General features: G+C 33.7%; 1 protein-coding gene across 5 annotated transcripts in view; it reads left to right on the forward strand.

Annotated features, from left to right (window-relative positions):
- LOC145693464 (uncharacterized) overlaps window positions 1–20,625 on the forward strand; it is a 622,508-nt gene that overhangs the window by 581,004 nt on the left and 20,879 nt on the right. The gene's annotated exons all lie outside the window — the stretch shown is intronic.

Here is a 20,625-nt window from a genome sequence, read left to right on the forward strand (position 1 = left end):
TCTTTCATTTCGCTGGCTGCGTTTACGTGCACACATAGTATGTTTCTTCAAATAGAAAAATTATACGAGGTGCATGTAAAAAAAGTTTTCTTTTTTACGTGAGGTTGGCAACATTGATGAAGTTGAGCATGTCCAGGAAAATGCCGTAGTATTCTGTGGTTGCAACAGAGAAAGAATCATCCGAGTGTAGTTGCGTACGTGAGAGTAACAGGAAGGTGAAATGGCTGCCGTAATACAATATCCTGCCAAATGTAAAGTGAGATTTGTCATATGATTTCTGAACGCCAAAAGACAAAATGCAGCTGACATCCATCGGGAATTCTGTTCCATTTACGGACCGTCAGTAATGAGTGAAAGGAAGGTCAGGCAATAATGCAGAGACTTTTGGGAAGGGCGTTCAAATGTTCATGATGATGAGCATAGCAGAAGTCCTAATATTCAAGACGGACGATCTGATGGAACTCGTTAACAAGAAATTGCGATCTAATCGCCGGATTACAATAACTGAACTTGCCAAAGAGTTTGCTGAAAAGCTGCGTAAACAGTGCATCGAACTGTGAATGACAAGCTAGATTATCACATACTGTGTACGAGATGGCTGCCAAAAATGCTGTGAGACGTTCACAAAAAAGCAAAAAATAACAGCTGCATAGTATTTTTTTTTTTTTTTTTTTTTGCCTGATGGGGGTATGATGTGGATGACTTCTTTTCTCATATAGTGACGGAGGATGAAACCTGGATATCATACATCAGTGGAGAATCAAAGCAACAGTCAATGTAATGGTGACATTCTTGTTCTCCTAAAGCGAAGACATTCAAACAAACACCATCAATTCACAAAATCATGGTAACCATGTTTTGGGACCAAAAAGGTGTGATTCTTGTGAAATTTTTGGAACCAGGATGAACAATTACATCAGAATATGTACTGCCAAATATTGAACAATCTCGGCGGAGAAGAATACCACGCTGTGGAATTCTTGTGATTCATGACAACGCCTGCCCACACACAGCTGCTCGTACAACTGAGACAATTCGATTGTTTTGAATCGAAATAGTCAAAATACACTATAGTCTAAGAATAAAAGAAATCATTTGGAATGTTGACATTCTATTTAGAGTTAGTTAACAGACGTGCCAAACAGAAAAAAATGTAAAAACTACAAGAAAAGTTTCTCTTCAGTACACATTGTCGTACTATAAAACAGGAATGACATACATAACAACACGCTTAATTGGTTCCAAGAAGCATCCATCCTTTGCAAGTCTGTTATTAGAGATCTATTTACAACGGGTTTTTAATTGAATTGGTTCATGAAAAAAGTTTAAAATAATAAAGTATTTATTTATTTATTTACTGTATTGTTGTAAATTAAATAATACAGAAAATTCTTTTAAACATAAACAGTTTTTTAAAAAATGGTACTTACGTATCTTTACACTTGTAAACGAAAAAGTTTTTTTTTTTTTTTTTTTTAAATTTTAGTTTTACATTCAATGATTATACCCTGTAGGCTAAAAAGTGACGGATGGTTAATGAAAGTGTTATGCTATTGAATAAATGATGGTATAAGAATGTCGAAGCAAACAACAAATTACGAGAAAACCAGACACAATGTAAACCACCACAAACTTACGTGGTCTAGGATCGAATCTGGGACCTCTGATACTAGAGATGAGAGCTCTAACACTGGGTCACCGTACTGAGTGTTTCCATTACTTTGATAGTCACATATAGTTAGTGGTTTCCTCAAATTATAGTTTCTTAGTCATAGTTAGTAACAACAGTGAGGGGCGTAGACCTATGCATGGGAAGGATCCTAGGTGTCCGGATCCCCTGTGAAATCCCGACTTTTCTGTAAATTCAGTGTAATTTTAGAGATAATTTTACAAATTTTATAATTTATCCAATATTGAATTTGGTCTCCCTCCATCGAAATAAATTCCTGTCGATAGCTTAAAATTCTTAGATTGTACAGATAATAAATATGACTCAAAAACTCTTCATTCCAGAGTTATTAAATGCCAAAAGTATGAGAATTTTGTTCGTTACGATTCGTGACTTGAAAACTTTGGAACCTAACTTAACCTAACTTAAACAGTTCGATAGGTTATATCATGCATTTTTTTCTCTCATTTGAATCAGCTCCCGAAGTTTGGTGCTGCGGGTTTCCTAGCTGTAAATAAATCACAATATTTGAAGTTTCTGGCTCAGTTTCTTGGCACCAAATTTGACGTAAATTATCAGCCTGAACTTCTTTTTGTATAATTCTGCATAATTTGTAATTCTTATTGTGATATCTGTTGAGCTGAATTAGACGAACATGCATGAAATACAGATAAAACTACACGTTAGTGGTTGGCTTTAACAAAGACAGGGGCTGTGACGCAAGGTGTATCATTGTAATTTTTGGAAGGGCGGAAAGTAAGACGTTTAAACTAATTAGTAAGTAATGAATTTCGCTGATGAAACTTATTCATGTCTGGAACTGATTAACAATGCACTCTTTTTCACAAAATGTGTAATTTTTTAAATATTGATTGATTTATTTGTAAAATGTTATGAAACTTTTTTTTTTTTTTGTAATCAAAAGAATTGGGCACAAATTAGACAAGAAAAGTAAGAAACTAATCATGGTAGGACACTATTTCGTGGATACAAATTATGGGACGAAGAAAACAAGGAAATTATTGCAGCCAGGAATGTAATATTTAACGTGAATCTTTTGAAGCAGGAGATATTGACAATAAATACGGAAAATAATGTTGCTGAAGAACAAGATAGTGATGAAAGTGAAACAGACGATAAACGAGATAAAGAAAAAAAGACGTAGAAAATGAAAAGGAAAGAAAAACCCAACAAAAACCAAACTGGCTTGAAGATTGTGTGACAGGTTTCGATGATGGAAAGAGGAGTACTTAGCATATTGTGTAATGACTGATATCATTCAAAAACCCCATTTTCTGAATAATCTGTTAGATAATAAATGAAAGAAAGCAGTAAATAAGAATTAGAAGCTTTGAATAAATTAGAATGTTGGGAAGAAATGAAGCCACCAAGTGATAAACAAATAATAGATACAAAATGGATCTTCAAAATGAAAGACGATGGAACTAAAAAAAAAAAAAAAAGCAATATTTGTGGCCAGAGATTTTCAAGTTAAAAATGACGATCAATTGGATGTAGTGTATTCACCAGTAGCAAGGTTGTCAACAGTGAGATTGTTCATATCAAAAACATTGCAAAAAGATCTTGAAATACGAGAACCTGGTACACCAACATTATTTTTAAGCGGAAAATTAAAAATACATCAAAGGAATGAAAGTTAAAAACCATAATGCAGTCCTAAAAGTGATCAGACCTTTGTATGGATTATCAGAGTCAAGAAAATTCTGGAATGAAACAATAGATGAATTTGAAAAAAAAAAAAAAAAAAATCAAAGATCAGAATACGACTTTTGCTTGTACTAGAAGAAGGACTGTTGGGTGCTAATATATGTTGATGATATAACATGTATAGGAAAGAACGAAGGTTGAAGATCTGAGAGAGCAATTTAATGCGAATTGGGGACAGTGAAAACTTCCTTGGGAATGGAACTTGAGAAAGATGGTGAAATCATCAAAGTGAAACAAATTAAATTGATAGATAAAATATTAATAAAATTCGGAATGATAAACTGCAAGGGAACAATGATACCTATAGAAAGAAACTTTAACACAAAATGGATGATGATACAAATCTCATAAAAGTACTGCAGTGGATTAATAGGTAGCTTTATGTATTTAGCAGTAATGTCAAAACCTGGTCTTAACATATGTTGTATCATATCTTAGTATGTAGATATTTAGACAAGCCAATATAACAACTCTGGACAGCTGCAATGAGGATATTAACATATTTGAAAGCGTTAATGGACTAATACTTAAGAAAGCAGTGATTTCAATTTATATGGATATTCAGATTCTGATTGGGTAGGAAACAAAAACGACAGAAAAAAATGTTGGTAGAGCTATAGTATTCCATTGAAAGAATCCAATAAGTTGATATTTGAAGGAACAAAATTGTGTAGCATTATCTTCAACTAAATCAGAATACAGCAGTTCAAGAATTGGTAAATATAGAAGAGGCTAGAGAACATTCAGGACAATGTGGAAGAACAAGATTATTGGTAAATAATCGAGGAGCAATTTGTATGGCAAAAGATTTCAAAAAATTGAAAAAGAACAAAACACATTGATATCAGAGTGCATTTCATAAAGGTTTAATTATCATGAATGTGTTAGATATTGAATATGTAAAGAGAAGTAATAATTTTGCAGATATCATGGTGAAAGGCTTGTTCAGACAAAAAATTGAATATTTTGTGAATCAATTGCCAATGTAATATGCGATAAAAATGTATGTGATATTAAATATTTAACGACTTAATATTGTGTATTTTCAAAATATATTAAATCGTGGAGGAGTGTTCTGAAACACGTTAAATATAGGAACAATGTATTTGCTTTGTAATATAGTTGACTATCTTGTAAGTAATGAGAAGTCTGTGCCGAGGAATATGGTCCAAAGTTTTTGTAATATTGAGTTGTGCATAATATATACATTAATTAATATAGGAAATGTTGTGTTTGCATGAACAATAATAACTGCTGTACATAATAGATAGCAAGCGCAAACTTTATTAAAATATCCACTTTTCTACTTTCAGTCAATGTTGTGTAAACGCAACATTTCAAACATAACTTTCTGAAGTACTTAACTTTATGTACTTAGAGTTTTCACATTATGTATTTCCTCTGTACATTGCATTTTATTGTAGAGCACCACTTCCCATTGTAGGTAAAAGTATGTTTTTGTATGGTTAAGTGTTTTAAAACTGAATATCTAAAATGTAAATATTGTGTGCATTAAATTACGTACGTCGCTTGGTATTCTAAGTAAACCTTAAGCGCAAAGTATCAATATGGTCGAGAAGATTTAACAACGCGGCCACGGTTTCTTCCATCATGAGCTTTTTTGTCATATATTTTCTTTGTGACTTGTTTGCTTAAAAACTTCTTTTTATCTTATGTAAAATTTTTATGATGTAGATAAATCACAACTTCATGAACTTCTTGCTCTGGAAAGTTGCAAAGTTTCTCGTTTGCCTGTCAACTCAAGATTTAGCATCTTGTGAACGGTGTAACAGACAGTGTATTATATAATAATGAAACAGACCGGTGGTTGAAACTTCGTCCGCCCTTACTTGGTTCAAGCCATATTAAAGAGTTGAAAAATGCAGCCGCAAGTTAGATGTTTTTGTCTGCTTGGGTAGAGTCTATATGAGATATTGCTTTTATTTTTGTTTTCGAGTGTCGATCAGAGAGAAGAAGATATAGTAATCCTGAAAAAAAAAATTGCAATGACTTTATACGTTTCATGGCCTGTACGTGTCTAAAAGGGCTTTTGTATGTCTGTCCATCTGTTCGTTCCAGTGTAAAGATGTTCACTCTATTGGAAGTCATATCGTTCAACGTATGGAGACGAAAGTTTAAACTTAAAACTTTTATAACATTTATCTAGAGGCATTTTTCGAATTTTCTTTTTGCTCCTACAAATAAAGATAATTTACTGAAGAGTAAAAATAAAATTTAATGATTTTCTCAAACTGTTTTGTTCTTCATAAATCAATCTCTCATTAACAACCCTATGGGTCAGTCCATATGAAGTGATTGAATGTAATTCAATATTTTTTTTTCTTTCTTTTGGTCGCCTGATCATTTTTAATTTTTTTTTAATACTACTAGCTGAACCTGCGCTCTCTACATAGCACATCATTCACATGAATCTCCTTGTCATTCCTCACAACATCTGTACATGCCCTTTACAGATACAAATGAAAGTTGTCTTGATAAAAATTGACAAGGGGTACCATAAAGGGGATTTTTTTTTTTTCGATTAATTTTTCAAAATCTCGCACCGTTTAAAAGATAGAGCCTACTTCCAGTTGGAGTTTCTAATTGATGTATGAACAGAGTTTTCTTCCTTTTTTGCATGCAGTATGTACTAAGCAAATACATTACACACACAATTAATTATAATGTCACTGATATTAAATCCTACAACCTTAATGTAATTCATTTCCCTACGCATGTAATTCATATCATGCCGAATGTTTGCACAACGACGACAGTCGGACGGTAATAAAAAGTTCCATTGTTACTGTAATTTTATATATATATATATATATATATATATATATATATATAGAGAGAGAGAGAGAGAGAGAGAGAGAGAGAGAGAGAGAGAGAGAGAGAGAAAGTTTGACTCAGAAATAAAACGTATAGTGGACGGTACGATGCAATATGGACTTCTGGAGGAAGTTCAAACGAATTTAGTAAAAGTTTAAATTACAATCTGAACAATTATGGTGGGGGTAAGACACTGAAATCATTCCCAGGAGGGGAAGAGATGACATGTAAAAACGTAATAGAATACGAAAGATATTGGTGTCGAATTCATAGTTTTCTGGTTCGAAGAGATGAATAGTGGCACTTCAGATGAGCGCTCCTCACTTGTTTTTAGCCTTGCACAAATTGAAAATTATTTTAAAAGTATAATTTTTCTTTCAAGTATAATTGTTTAAAAGGCTTGTTCTTCAACTTTAGTTTGTAATTATTTTTTACCTCTTAGTTATAATTACATATATTTTCTATTTATATTTTATTCTATGTTCTACATCTTATATACATGGTATATCTTATACATTTGAAGAGACGATTCAGAGCAGCAGGAACACACAAAGGATGTAGGGCCTAGAGCCCCCTTCCCCGCTATCTCTACTTATCTGTAAATTTTACCTATTTTTAGAGATGATGTTAGACATTTTAGTATAGTATATCCTCATATTGAATTTGGAACCCTAAAAAAGATTTCAATCCCTGAAATAAATTCCTGGCTATGCCATTACAAAGCAGTGACGATTTTAGGGAGTGATAAGAAGGTAATACCTCCCTGGAGCAACGACAATTCCCCAAAAATCATATTTCTGATAGGCCCGGGTGTAATACCAGTATTTGTGCATTACCACTTCCACTCTCAGTGTATTGAAACTCATGCCAAAGGAACTGTTCGGAAATGTTCATTGGTTTTCTCCTCTGATCCCCATGTCAATGAGTCCGACCTTGGACATATACTACATCTGGAATGGCACTATTTGTTAGTGATCCCAAAAAATGTGCATTCGACACAAATATAGATTTTTTTTTTTTTTTGGTCACCCTTTCACTCTGACCTTCATGCCAACCAAGGCTTAACTAGTACTTAAGTCATCATCGGCAGGTCACTATTCACCTTTGCGACCACGAAAACTATGAATTCGACACTAATATCGTTCGTATTTGACTACTTTTACATGTTACCTTCTTCCCTTATTAGGGATGGTCTCAGTATCTAGCCCCTGCAGCTATGGAGGAATTGCAACCAATTTAAGTATACCTATAAATTATTATCTGAAAAACAACTATGCGTGCGATCTTTTTCGGAGAGGAATTCGTTGACTATTTTCTCAATATCAACTTGGTGGCTTTTTTTTTTTTTTTTTTTTCGTTTTCCATGCTGAAGATTGCCAAAGAGCTCAACTTCATCTGCACCATTGTGCTATGAATATATTTTTTAATGGCGTTTAGTTCACTGAATGCTCACTTAAGTGTTGCTCTCGTCACAGAAAAGTGAGATAGAGTTATAAAAGAGTAGGGGTCTAAACAAATACGGAACACTACTAGCAATGACAGTTATCTAAGAATACAACTTTAGCTAATTCATTCAAGTTGACATTTCACTCAGTCTTTTCCCTCATTACTGTTCGTTAAAGTTGTTGCAGCAAAGAGATGATAAATGTTTTGAATAGACTTCACAGTCTATAGCTGCTTCATAACTTCCTTTTCATCTAAGGGTAAAGTAGTGTGCATTTTAGTCATTGAGGAAAAAGTGTGAAATTATATAAAAACTTGCACAGTAGAATTATGAATCTTAAATGTCCCCCTTCTGTCGTGGGCCTCCCGCACCGCGCTCTAGTTAGTTACGCCACCGTTCAGGATGCATGATGTAGTTTCCTATTTTAGGAACATTTTCTAAGACAGTAAGCGTTTTTTTACTGTTGTGTGAATTGAGTTGTATTTTTTAGAACTGTCTGATAAAGAAGACAATATACTCAAACACAAATAATCTTTTTCGAAGTTCTAATGGAAAATGAAACAAATCGTCTTAAATATATTACGTTTTTGGGGAGAAAAACAGCAAAAATCTATTGCACATTCTCATAATGGTGTCATTTGGATGTGTATTTATAACTTACAAATAGTCATGTTTACATCATGGCTTGTTAGATGAGGGATTCTGAACAGGATTCCTACGCTGCTGGTCCTGAGTTCGAACCTCGTCCATTTTTGTTACTTTTTCTTTTAGCTACACTTAGTTTATGTATTCCAGATCTTCAAGCTTAAAGCAAATATAATAGCAGGTAGTGAATTAAATGTAGTTGACATTAATTTCAAAGTTTAATATTGAAAGCCAATGACAAGCATGTATTAACGTATCATAAATTATTACGATTGGTATAAGATCTTTATTATCTTGTTTTGTGTAGGATGCAGTTTTTGGTGTACACAAAATAATATTTTTCATACTACCACTGCAAACAGTAATCTCTAATTTTAGGTATTGTCATTCGTCCCCTTTACATATTTATTTGCAAAAATAACAAATACCAGTCGACTTCTCTATTCCATTGTTATTGGTTGTTTATCAGCTAGAGCAAATATTAAAGATATTAATATTGAACCCTGTCAACTTCTGTTTCAATAGACGCTTCTCAGATTCTAGTATTAAATCAAACTAGCGTTAGTTCTGCTAGGTGACAGCACAACCTTATCCTCTTTTCTAAAACCGTTACTTCCGTCAAAAACACATTTTTTAAAGTGCTCTACGACATGAAACATGTAGAAAAGTAGCTATGTTGAGAGGTGCCAACCAAAAACTTTCTGAAAAGATTCTTGAACTCTGAATATTTACCTTTTTCCCTTTCTTTCTTTCTTTCTTTCCCTCACTTCTCCTCCTCTCTTTTTCTCCCTGTCTCTCTTTCTCTCCCAGTAACGAAATTATTCGTCATCTCACTATAGGTTCACTGTTAATCTCGTCAACGTTAGATCGTTCCAGGTTTATTATCGTACCGAATTTGACACCCTTGACCAGTTTACGAAATACTGCAATGCCACGAGCAGTGTGCTTATTGTCTGTTAGCTATCGCCCTGCATCTTAGCTTCCACAGAAGAAAACTGGGTCGAAGCACAGTTTAATCAAGTCTGTTCCATTTCACTTGACGGGGTTTCCAAAGATCGTCAGATGTGCGCGGCTGTTGACGGCCGAACGCTTGTTTCAACAATGGGAATCCAAGAAAATTCATGGAAAATACTTGAGGGGATCTCACTGGAAAAAGGAATCCATGCATTTCCGTTTCATGTGCCATTTGCTTGATGTACGTCACAGTTGACTTCGCCGTATGAGTGGACGCTTTGTTCTTTTGAATGAGAACGCGAGATGTGTCACTGCAATATAGGGATGGGATATCATGGCGGTGTAGTGTCTCCAAAAATTTGTCTAGTAATAAACTGCATTGGTTTTAGCATTTTTGTTCACTCTGTGTAGCGTAAGTTTGCCATTATATCAGTAACAACCATAAAACCACGTGGTAAACTTTCCGCGTACTCTCATACCCAACCAGAATGACCTCTGAAATTACGGGGACGTTAGAAGTTGGTTGGTCCACTTATCATATACTGACAGACAAAAAGACAGACAGACAGACATCCATGCCTCATCCAAACTCACTACAAACTTCCACCTGTTCCCTGATAGTGTTCGTAGAGCTTTCGACCGTTTATCTTCCTCCCCATGATATGTGAAGAACGGAGCATATGAACTCGAGCTTAATGCTCCTTTACTCTAGCACATGTATGTAATTTGTGATCGCGGCGGAATGCCGTACTACTCATGTTATTATTTGATACGGAGGTTCTCACGTTGCATCAAGAAACGGACTTTTGCAGCATATCGGGAGTGCCTCGGACCTCCTATATCTACGATGCCCAATATTGGAAATCAACCTAAATGAGTTTTGTATATATTATGACATCTAATGCTAAACATATGGTACAAAAACTACTTGTACAATGGCTGGTTAAGGAGCAAGCCCAAAGTTCTGTCTAAAACCGTCATTCCATCCACATAATGTACTCTTGCTTATGCTGTAGTTCAGTCACGTCTTCGTCGCACCGAAACTGTCATCTGGGATATTACAGTGTTGAACTTCATGAAATTCACCATCGACTTGTCTTCACGCAGCTAGCACTGGTCAATAGAACTTACATGTAACTTTTATAATGCCTATTCAGTACCTACACGTCAAATAAAAGACTGTGCATACTCTTAGTGAGTTTTAGAACAGATTTTGTACTTATATGCAAAATACTTAACTTACAGATATGTCTAGAGTGTAATTGGCTTGTGTTTTATTTTGCGTATTATAAAGAGCTACTTCGGCAAACAAAAAGTTACTTCAGCAAGCTCTGTGTTGGCGAACAACACTCTGAGTCAAGTTAATCATCAAAGTTTCTTGAAGTGTTTGCTGCATCTAAAATACTCTTTGCTTTTCCTTTCTAAGATAACGTTTCAACAGTCATAAGTAGTAAACTTAAAAATTATATGTATCTAAAGATGTACGCAATTTTTATTTTATATTTATATATTGGCTTCCAAATATAAAACAGTGATCATTTTAAAGGAAGTGAAAAGCAAATTACGTTTCAGCAATATATGTAACGCGAGCTGGGAAAGTGGTGTATATACAGTTCGAAAAATTTGGTAATTTTGCTTTACAGATTTTCTGTTATTCTGTTATCTTCAGGCATCGATTGATTTTTGTAAATATTTGATATGTTTTCATAGATAATGACAATCAATTAAGTCAGTCTTTATTCGATTTATCTAAAATAAACAATCGTTATGATCAAGTGGAAATCAAAGAAGAAACAAAGAAATAGTAATAAAAAAGTTTATGTACCTAATATAGAGTTCTATTCATAGTGAACGATCTCGATAAATTGTTAACTCTTCACGTGCACATGTACACTGATGCGATTTTAGACAGGGACAGGATAATTCTTTCATTTTCTAGTTGTAACGTGTAGTTTATTTTTTTTATTGCATTAAATAATATACGAATTAAAAAAAAATAAAACGTTTAACTTTGATGAAATGAAATAATTATATTACCAGTCTCTACCTCGTTAAAAATACAAGAATGGACTTTTGTGGCAGTTATTTCTGTGGAGAAACATGCATTTTGTTTATTTATTGAAAATGTATTACAAACCTGTTGAATATTCTGATATTTTCAGGCATAAATTGGTCAGTAAATATTTAGTGTTTTCCGCACAGCGATTACTGTCAGTTAATTCAGTCTTATCTCTATTTCTGAACAAGGCATGCAATGAACTATCCATTGTACTTTACTGGTGTTGAAGTTCGCTAAATAATCTCGAAAGGAAACATGTTGTTGAAACAAGTACTGTGCAGTGTGTTAAAACATCTACAAAAATTATTTTGTCATTCTTTTATTCTTGCTTTTTGTAACTCTGACCTTGACACAGGGCGTGTCTCATAATCAAAAATCAATGAATAAAAATAGCTTCTTACAAAATAGCAACCCTGCGTAGTGTATTTAAATCAAGAAGGTGTGGCTATCATGGCTTGTAACACATTACATTGTTTTCTTCAAAGAATATTTTAGGTGTAATGATACATATATTGAGATGGAATACCATATTGAGATGAAATACCGTACATAGTGGCTACTTGTTTTCTTTCTTAGCGAAATGATACTTTTTGCTTCTGCAATAATTTACATGCTTCAGTAATAATGTTGCACTAACCAGGATAGAATGTCAGTGCTTACGGAAATTATGTTTAATACATACAGTTAAAGAATTGTCGGATGCCCACCAATAATATATAGGTCATTAAGCAAAGAATCCTGTACTTAATTATTAGTTGCTTATTCATTGTAATTTAGTGAAAATAGCATCATCCTTCCTTATAAGAGTAAAGTTGTCCATTTGACTTACTTTGACATACTTGTCAGTACTAAAAGGAGTACCAAGTGTTTAAATTGTGCCAGTCAATTTTGTGTAAAGAAGTAAGAGATAAGAGCGGTATTCCCATGAAATAATTACCTGTTACCTTTAAATTTTAAATGTTCCCATTATTAGATTATTATTATTATTATTATTATTATTATTATTATTATTATTATTATTATTATTATTATTATTATTATTATTATTATTATTATTATTATTATTATTTTGACCGATTCTTAGAACACGCAAGATATGTTACTAAAGAATTGATATGAGACTCTTTAATGCTTAGACAATAAAATATCAAAATCTTCACTTCTATTCTGCTATTCTGAATCTTATTTCAAACATTTAGCAACTATAAAACCCATCATATCAACATACTTTCAGCGGACATGAAGAAACTTCAAACGCAATATTACCTTTCAAATGGCAAATTGCCAGCGAAACCAAAAAGGAAAAAAATCAACGGATCACGTTCTAGAATATACAGTAAAAAGAACAGTCTATATTCTAACATTAAAAGTAGTACTCTAATATAAGTTACATCCTTATACTACAACTTTCGAAACAGAGGCTTTTGCTATAAGATAAGCTTTGCTATAAATAATAAAAGATGTACAAAAATCATATATATTTTCATATAACATTTAGAAATATATATTCTTAAGTGTTATATATTAGCATTTTTTTTTTTTCTCATTTCGGTTTCTGCGTCGCAAATTGGTAAACAAATTTAAATTTGTATAGCAATCTGTAAGTTTTGAATTGCATTTTCGAGAGTGTCGGAAAATATTTTACTATTATTATATATTTTACTGTTTTGTGTGAATAGGAAATAGTACAAAAATAACTTCTCTGTATATCACAATCAATAATGATAATGAAGAGTAGCGTAAAGAGAAAGTAATATCAGTCGTATTTTTTGTAAAGTGCTAACTTATCTAAGCTGACAGCTGCTTTTGAATGCATCTATATCGAGTTTCTTATTAAGTACTAAATCCGTAACGCGGTCACGAAACTGAGAATTAGAATTATGCAGTCAATGAGGCGAATTTTCATTTTTACATTAGAGGCACAATAAGTTAATTTCACATGTTCATTTTCTTCCTTAGTGATATTATACCAAATGTTATAAGGATTAAGTTCATTTTCCCACTTATCTAAGAGTTGTAAATCAAACCACTTTCAATTCTTAGGTTTCATGGAAAACAAATGGTCTTAGCAAAAATGAATAGCTCTGGTCCAATACTATCTATCAACTAGATACGTGATTTATGAACTCCTTACCAGAGTTTGAGACAACTCTGGAAAGACAGAAGTGCAGAAGAGTGAGTACTGATAAAGTCCCATATTTTTGCTAATGATCTTATTCCAAAAACTAAAGATAGGGTCTTGAATCTCGAAATCTTATTAAGGTACTTTATTTCCAGATGCAATATAATGTCAAAATATAGTGTCTTTGTCATCAATTCTATGACGAGTCTTCAGTAATATCGTGTGTCGTTCATAGTGAATTGGTTTGCAGTATCGAGAACTTTAAATACATCTAAAGGAGAAAGCTTGGGCTTTCGAGCGAGGGGATAACACTGGACGTTTGCTAGTATATGTGACATCGAAAGAGAATCTCTCTGTCTGAAAGAAAAGACAGTCATATACTGTTTTATGTTGCAAACGTAGCTCACTTCGATAATAAGCTGTTATCGTAAGTGCATCGTATGTAGCGATCCAAATATTTTGTTTGCATCGGAAGTGCAAACGTGAAATAAAACCAAGGATAGGAATGGCGAAAGAATCCTTTAGGAAGAACAATATATATATATATATATATATATTTTTGACCTGGAATAAAGAATTGAGAAAAAGACTCATAAAATGTTTCATATAGAGTGCTGTACTGTATGGGGCAGAAACATGATCACTACGAAAAAATTACGAAAAGCGGCTGGAAGTTTTCGAAATGTGGGTGTGGGGAAGAATGATGAGAATGAACTGGATCGAGCGGAAAACGAATGAAGGGAGTTAAAAATAGTGTGAGAGAAAAGAACAATTTTAGGTATTAAGAAGAGAAAGAAAAACTAGTTGGAACATTTGCTAAGAAGGAATTGCATCATGAGGGCATGAGGGACATATTAAGGGTATGGTGGCAGGAAAGACAGGGAAAAGGCGAAAGAAGCTACAATTGGTAGACGATATCAAAACAGAAAAATCGTACGAAGATGAAGAGGTTAGCGGAAAACTGTGGAGCATGGAAGCTTCTCAGCCGCAACAAGTGACTTGCCAATAATGGCAGAATATCTATGATAATGATGCATTTCTATGATCTTATGTCATAAATTGTGATGCGATACCCGCTTTAAAAACATATGCAATATATATGAAATCACACTTTCATTTATACGAAAGCACACAGGAACGTAATATCAAAGAAATTATCGACAAATAATCTCTATTGCAGCGTTAGGAGGTATTCCATCAAATATAAAACTTCCTTCCTTCAATTTCTGTCCAATCATAAAGAACAATTCATGATTTACAGTTTAGTACACCAAGAAAATTACAATTCATTTATATAGTATGCTATAGAAAATTTCACTGGGAAATTTCGAAAGTAAGAAACTATAAATTATGAGAGAAAATAAAAAAAAAAAGGAATCAAAATCATACTTACGTACAAGACTTAAATTGAAATTACACACAGAACTGCTACTGACTTAACTATACGAAATTCATAAGAGATACTCCTTGCTGTTGGGTGGAGATAGATAATACGGTATTGATTTCCAGTATTATTTAACAAAATAATTTACGAAGTCTCCTAGAAATTTTTTGTAACAACCAGTAACAAGTTCCCTTCTCGATAGATATTGATGTCAGACAATAATATAAACAAAAACTTAACTTTGTACCCATATTTCAATAATATGCTTTTTTTAAAAATATATATATATAACTCTTCCTCCCACGATTATTCTTTGTAGGCAACACTAATAAAACTGGTTACAAATGAAAGTGAAAGATTTTGAAAAATTTGGAGTTAGAAAGTGGAAGGAGGGTCCGAGAAATTCTACGTACATGATATTTATCTACCACAAAGTAATTATGTCTGGGATCGTATTAGGAATCCTCGCACTAGAGGTGAACTCTTTACCACTGTGCCATCATCTCTGAATAGTAGAGATGCAAGGGCTCGGAAAAAAACCGGCTTTTTTGGAAAAAAAACTCGGTTTTTTCTGCTTCGCTTTTTTGCTTGGGAAATTTTGGGCTTTTTTCAAAATTCTGCTTTAAAATGATAAATCAGATTTTGTTTCGCTTCTCTATAACACAAAAAGTCATTTAATTAGTGCTTGATGTCGATAATAATATAAAACCTCGAAAATAAACCATGAATTTCGAAAAGATATTTCAAACAATTTTACTTCTCAACATATTTACATTATGAATTCCAAAGGATTAACCAATGCATATAATAAGATTTTTTAACCTCCTATATACAAAAGTAAGCAGGGTTGGGAAGAACCATGGTTGTTTTTGAAAATGCCAAAAACTCGTTTTTTTGGGCGGGGAGTTTAAACTAGGCTTTTTTGGGTTTGTGGGTTTAGATATTTTGCTTTATGTATTTATATTACATATTGACAGAAATAAGTTTCTTTCGCCTTGATGTTATTATGCAACAACCGGGTTATGCTGGAAGAGGTCACATAAGCTTAAAGAAGTCAGGTCAGTAAATTTCTTAAATTCGGAAACTTCCGCCCTAGCCATGGGGAAAATCCAGTCATTACTCTAAATGTAAAACAATAACGGAAAAATCCTGTTATTGCTTTGCATGTAAAATTTAAAGGTCAACGTATCATAATCAGTACGCTAAAACTGAGGTATTAAATTACAAATTTAGTATGTACATATCATTGAAAGTCCAATCCAAGCTAATGTTGGAAGCTACGTAGGCAATCGATAAATTATGCCAATTTCTATAATAGAGCATAATACATAGAGCATAATAATTTACTCTATGTATTTATATTAGATTGGACAGAAAATTGCTTGTTTCGCCTTGGTGTTATTATGCAACAACAAGGTTATGCTGGAAGGGGTCACACAAGGTAAAGCGGAATCCAAACCGTTTCTCGGCTTACATCCAAAAGAAATTGTCCGTTTGGACACCAAACCGGGACTAATTGGTCACAAGTGCTATTGCCGACTCACTCACGAAGGATTCCTGATAAAAATACATTGTACTGATCTTTACATAGGCTTATTTGTTAATATAATTGTCAAGAGTCATTTCAGAAGGACAAAAAGATAAACAGTTACACAAGTAAAAACATTATACAGAATTATATACAAATCGGGAAACTCCCGCCTTAGCCATTGGGAAAATCCTGCTATTACTTTAAATGTATTTGTATGTAAAATTTTAAGGTCAACGTATCATAATCACTACGCCAGAACTGAGGTATTAAATTACAAACTTGGTATGTAGATATCATTCAATAAAATAAAAACCAAGTCAAATTCAAGCTGATGTTGGAAGCTACATAGGCAGTTGATAAATTTTGCAAATTTCTATCACTATATTTAAGCAACCTTGGTGTTAGGAACATAAAAAAAAAAAACCCTCTTCACTACTAATTCTTGTTATCTGGACAGTTAACCTCTTATACTAGACCTGTCCCTTTTATTTAAGGAACCTAGACTTCTTTACAATTCCTCAAACTTCAATAATCAACATATTTTCCATCTATATACAATTCCACAAAAACTATTACCAATATTACAACCACTGTATACTCAATTCATCAACATTACATATCCATCACAACCGATAATTCAACGTAAACATAATTACGCTCTTCAATTAACACTTTGTCCTATAAAATTACTAACTGCTTTACAAACCCTAACATCCTCCCGGGGTTTGTCAAGAAAGAAAAAAAGAAGATAAACTACCATAAACTAACATCTAACCTAACCCAGTACATTTCTTAACTGTGTTTACTTTTCTTCTTCCTCCTCTCTAAATTCAACAACTTTTGTTCTAGTTCCATGATTTTATGTCTCAGAATCTGTATTTCTCTATCCTTACATCTAAGCTCTGAAAACATACAGAATAATATTTCCTGTTTCATATTAAACTTCAATTCTTTCTCCGTTTCTTTACTTTGAAGAACCGTAGGCCTCTTGCTGTCTTCCTTCTTCTCGCGACCTCTTCTTAGGTTTCTAACCTTATGACTGCTGCGTCTCTCTCTGTCATATTTAAATTTATCTTCTTCCTTTTCTGAATCAGATAACCATCTATATTTAAAGCTGAGATTTTTTAACTTTCTCCGTTCTTCTAGAAGCATCTTTAACCGGGCATTACCGTCCTTCTGTGAACAATTACTAGAACAACGTTCATCAATATTCATACCACTAGAGGGCAGTAATTTTGATTCGCCTACTAAAATTTTTAAATCTACTAAATCGTCTTCTGCCTCATGCACGATTCCTTGTAAGTTATCCACCTCAGTTTGCTGATGCAAGGTGTTCATAGTTAAAGTCTGGTACCGATCACCAACATCCTCTTGGTCTAATAGTGCTACATCTGCACCGGGCTTTGTAACTTTGTCATCGCTATCTTCGCAGCTTTTCATCTGTAGTTGTTCCATCCTATTCTCAACAGACTGCAGTACACACGCACGAGCAAAATGATGGAGTCCTGTACATCGGAAGCAACGCTTGCCGTAAGCTGGACATTCTCTTCTTACATGTGTTCTTCGACATTTTTTGCACTTAACATAATTTCCTTCCTCCAGTTTGGTGGAGTCTGACAACGACGAATACCCATATCGTTGAGTCATGCTCCTAGGTGAACGGTGAGTACTCGATGTACTACCAGAATGATTTATATCCTTTCTCTTCCCTCTTCCTTGGTTTTTGTCAATTTTACCAATCTGCTGCTGCTGCATATCTAAACCACTAAAAAGTGCTATCTGTTCTTCGGTATTTTCCACTGCAGTTGCTATATCTATAGCTTGCTGAAATGTTAATGATTTTGCTGCCAACAACTGTCGCCTTGCCACATTGTTCTTTAATCCAAAAACGAATTGGTCCCTCAATGAATGTTTCAAACATGATTCAAAATTACAATAACTTGCTTGATTCCGTAAGGCCATTACAAACTGAGATATTGACTGGAATTCTAATTGCTTAAGGCTGTGAAACTTATATCTTTTAGCAATTTCATGCGTCTTTTGGCCATAATGTTCTAACATCAGTCGCTTTAACTCGTTGAACGACTTTTCTGCCGGCATGTTTGGTGAGCACAAACTCCTTAACTCCTCATATGCTGGTAATCCCATCACCGACAAAAATGTAGATACTTTCCTGTCCTCGGGTAATGAAGACGATAGGGATACTTGCTCGAATCTTTCTATATATACCTGAACACGACCTGTTACAACATCGAAAGGTTCAAAATTCGAAAAAGATGCCATAGTGAACGTGAAAGCTTAGATTACTTTGTCGACTGCGCCAATCTGTTAGGAACATAAAAAAACTCTTCACTACTAATTCTTGTTATCTGGACAGTTAACCTCTTATACTAGACCTGTCCCTTTTATTTAAAGAACCTAGACTTCTTTACAATTCCTTAAACTTCAATAATCAACATATTTTCCATCTATATACAATTCCACAAAAACTATTACCAATATTACAACCACTGTATACTCAATTCATCAACATTACATATCCATCACAACCGATAATTCTACGTAAACATAATTACGCTCTTCAATTAACACTTTGTACGATAAAATTACTAACTGCTTTACAAACCCTAACACTTGGCTTCGTTATAAAACAACAGGCATTCATTCAAGTAGAAATATATAATTTAATTTCATTTCGTATGTTTAGGCTTAACATCCTTATGAAATAACAAGGTTATCACGGAGAAGACTTTCGCTTAAAGGGACACCTCGAATCGCTACTTGGTTTACACTTGAAAGATGAGTTGTGGTTCGACCGAGAATTGAACACGGGACCCCTTGATTAAAAGGTGAAAAGTAGATAAACGTAATGCGGATGGTATGATATGTAAAAACGTCACCATGAAATTCACACGATTTAAATCATTTTTCGTTCTTTTTTTTTTTTTTTGTTTAAACCAGTTTCTTTTTTTAATAGCCGGTTTAAACCACCTTGGTTTAAACCAGCCAACCCTGCTTCATATCATTACCGAACTCTCCCACCCCACTACCACCAAAAAAAGGGCTACGGAATATATTTAAGTTAAGATAAATACAACTGCAGAACAAACATGACTGAGTGGAGCTTTTGCCCTTCTATCGGGAAGTTCGGGATTCAACCCAGCATTCGACCATTCTGACAAAACTTTTCTTCATTCCATCTGTGAAATAGTGCGTGTACTGTGAGTTGGCCAACTTCCTTTCTTATTGTTTTTAAATCGTTATTATTACTAATTACTAGCAGTGACGGTTTTGCGAAGGTTAGAGGGGCGGTCTTTCGGACTGAAGCCTGTTCCCCAAAATTACGGAATGTCTAAAACAAAAGAAATATCTATTAGTTATGCCTTTACTCATAAACTTTAAGCTCCCGTCAAATAAAAATTACGAATGTTTAGAAAAACTAAACATTATTAAGAAAAACCCCTCCCAAAATACTCTTCTAAATCCGCCACTGATTCTCAGTATAAAATGATCTTCAAGGTTGTATTCGGAAGATTATCGCTAAATATATAAACGAAACGAAATATTATGCCTGTACTCATAAACTTCAAGCTCCTCCCAAATAAAAATCGGACATTTTAGAAAACGAAACAATCAGAGAAACCCCTCCCAAAGTACTTTTTTCAATCCGCTACTGATTATTTGTATAAATTAGTATTCAAGATTGTATCCGGAAAATTATTGCTAAATCGTTGCACAGCTACAGTTTAACAGAAATGTGGAAGTAGGCCTACGGTTTGACTTATATATTGAGAAACGTACGCTTTGACGGATATATAGAGAAACATAAGTTTAACTTTTGCGCTAGAAGCTAGAGTACTAAGCTCTTAGAAATGAAACACGGATGACAAACTATAATGATCTAGAGAAGAAAAAAATGTCGATAACTCAAAAGTTAAATAGCCTCTGAAATTGCCCTCAAATACTACATTCTTTATGTTAGCTTTAATTCGTAAAACATGTGCTCCATCCATCTTGATGGTGAATTTCAGAGCGAAATATGGCATTTAGGTCATGGAATTCTATCTAATTATAGAATATACTATAAGAAAGCTATTTAGATAGAAAAATCATGAAAATGAAAAAAGCCAAAATTTCCAAAATTCTCGTTTTTTTCCCAAAAAAAGCCGGCTTTTTATGTGAAAAAAACCATCGATTCAAAAAAGCCGGCTTTTTTGCATCTCTACTGAATAGTAATGCTGATATATATATATA

This window comes from Thermobia domestica, chromosome 8, assembly GCF_964235325.1.
Source record: "Thermobia domestica chromosome 8, izTheDome1.hap1.1, whole genome shotgun sequence".
Lineage (NCBI taxonomy): Eukaryota > Metazoa > Arthropoda > Insecta > Zygentoma > Lepismatidae > Thermobia > Thermobia domestica.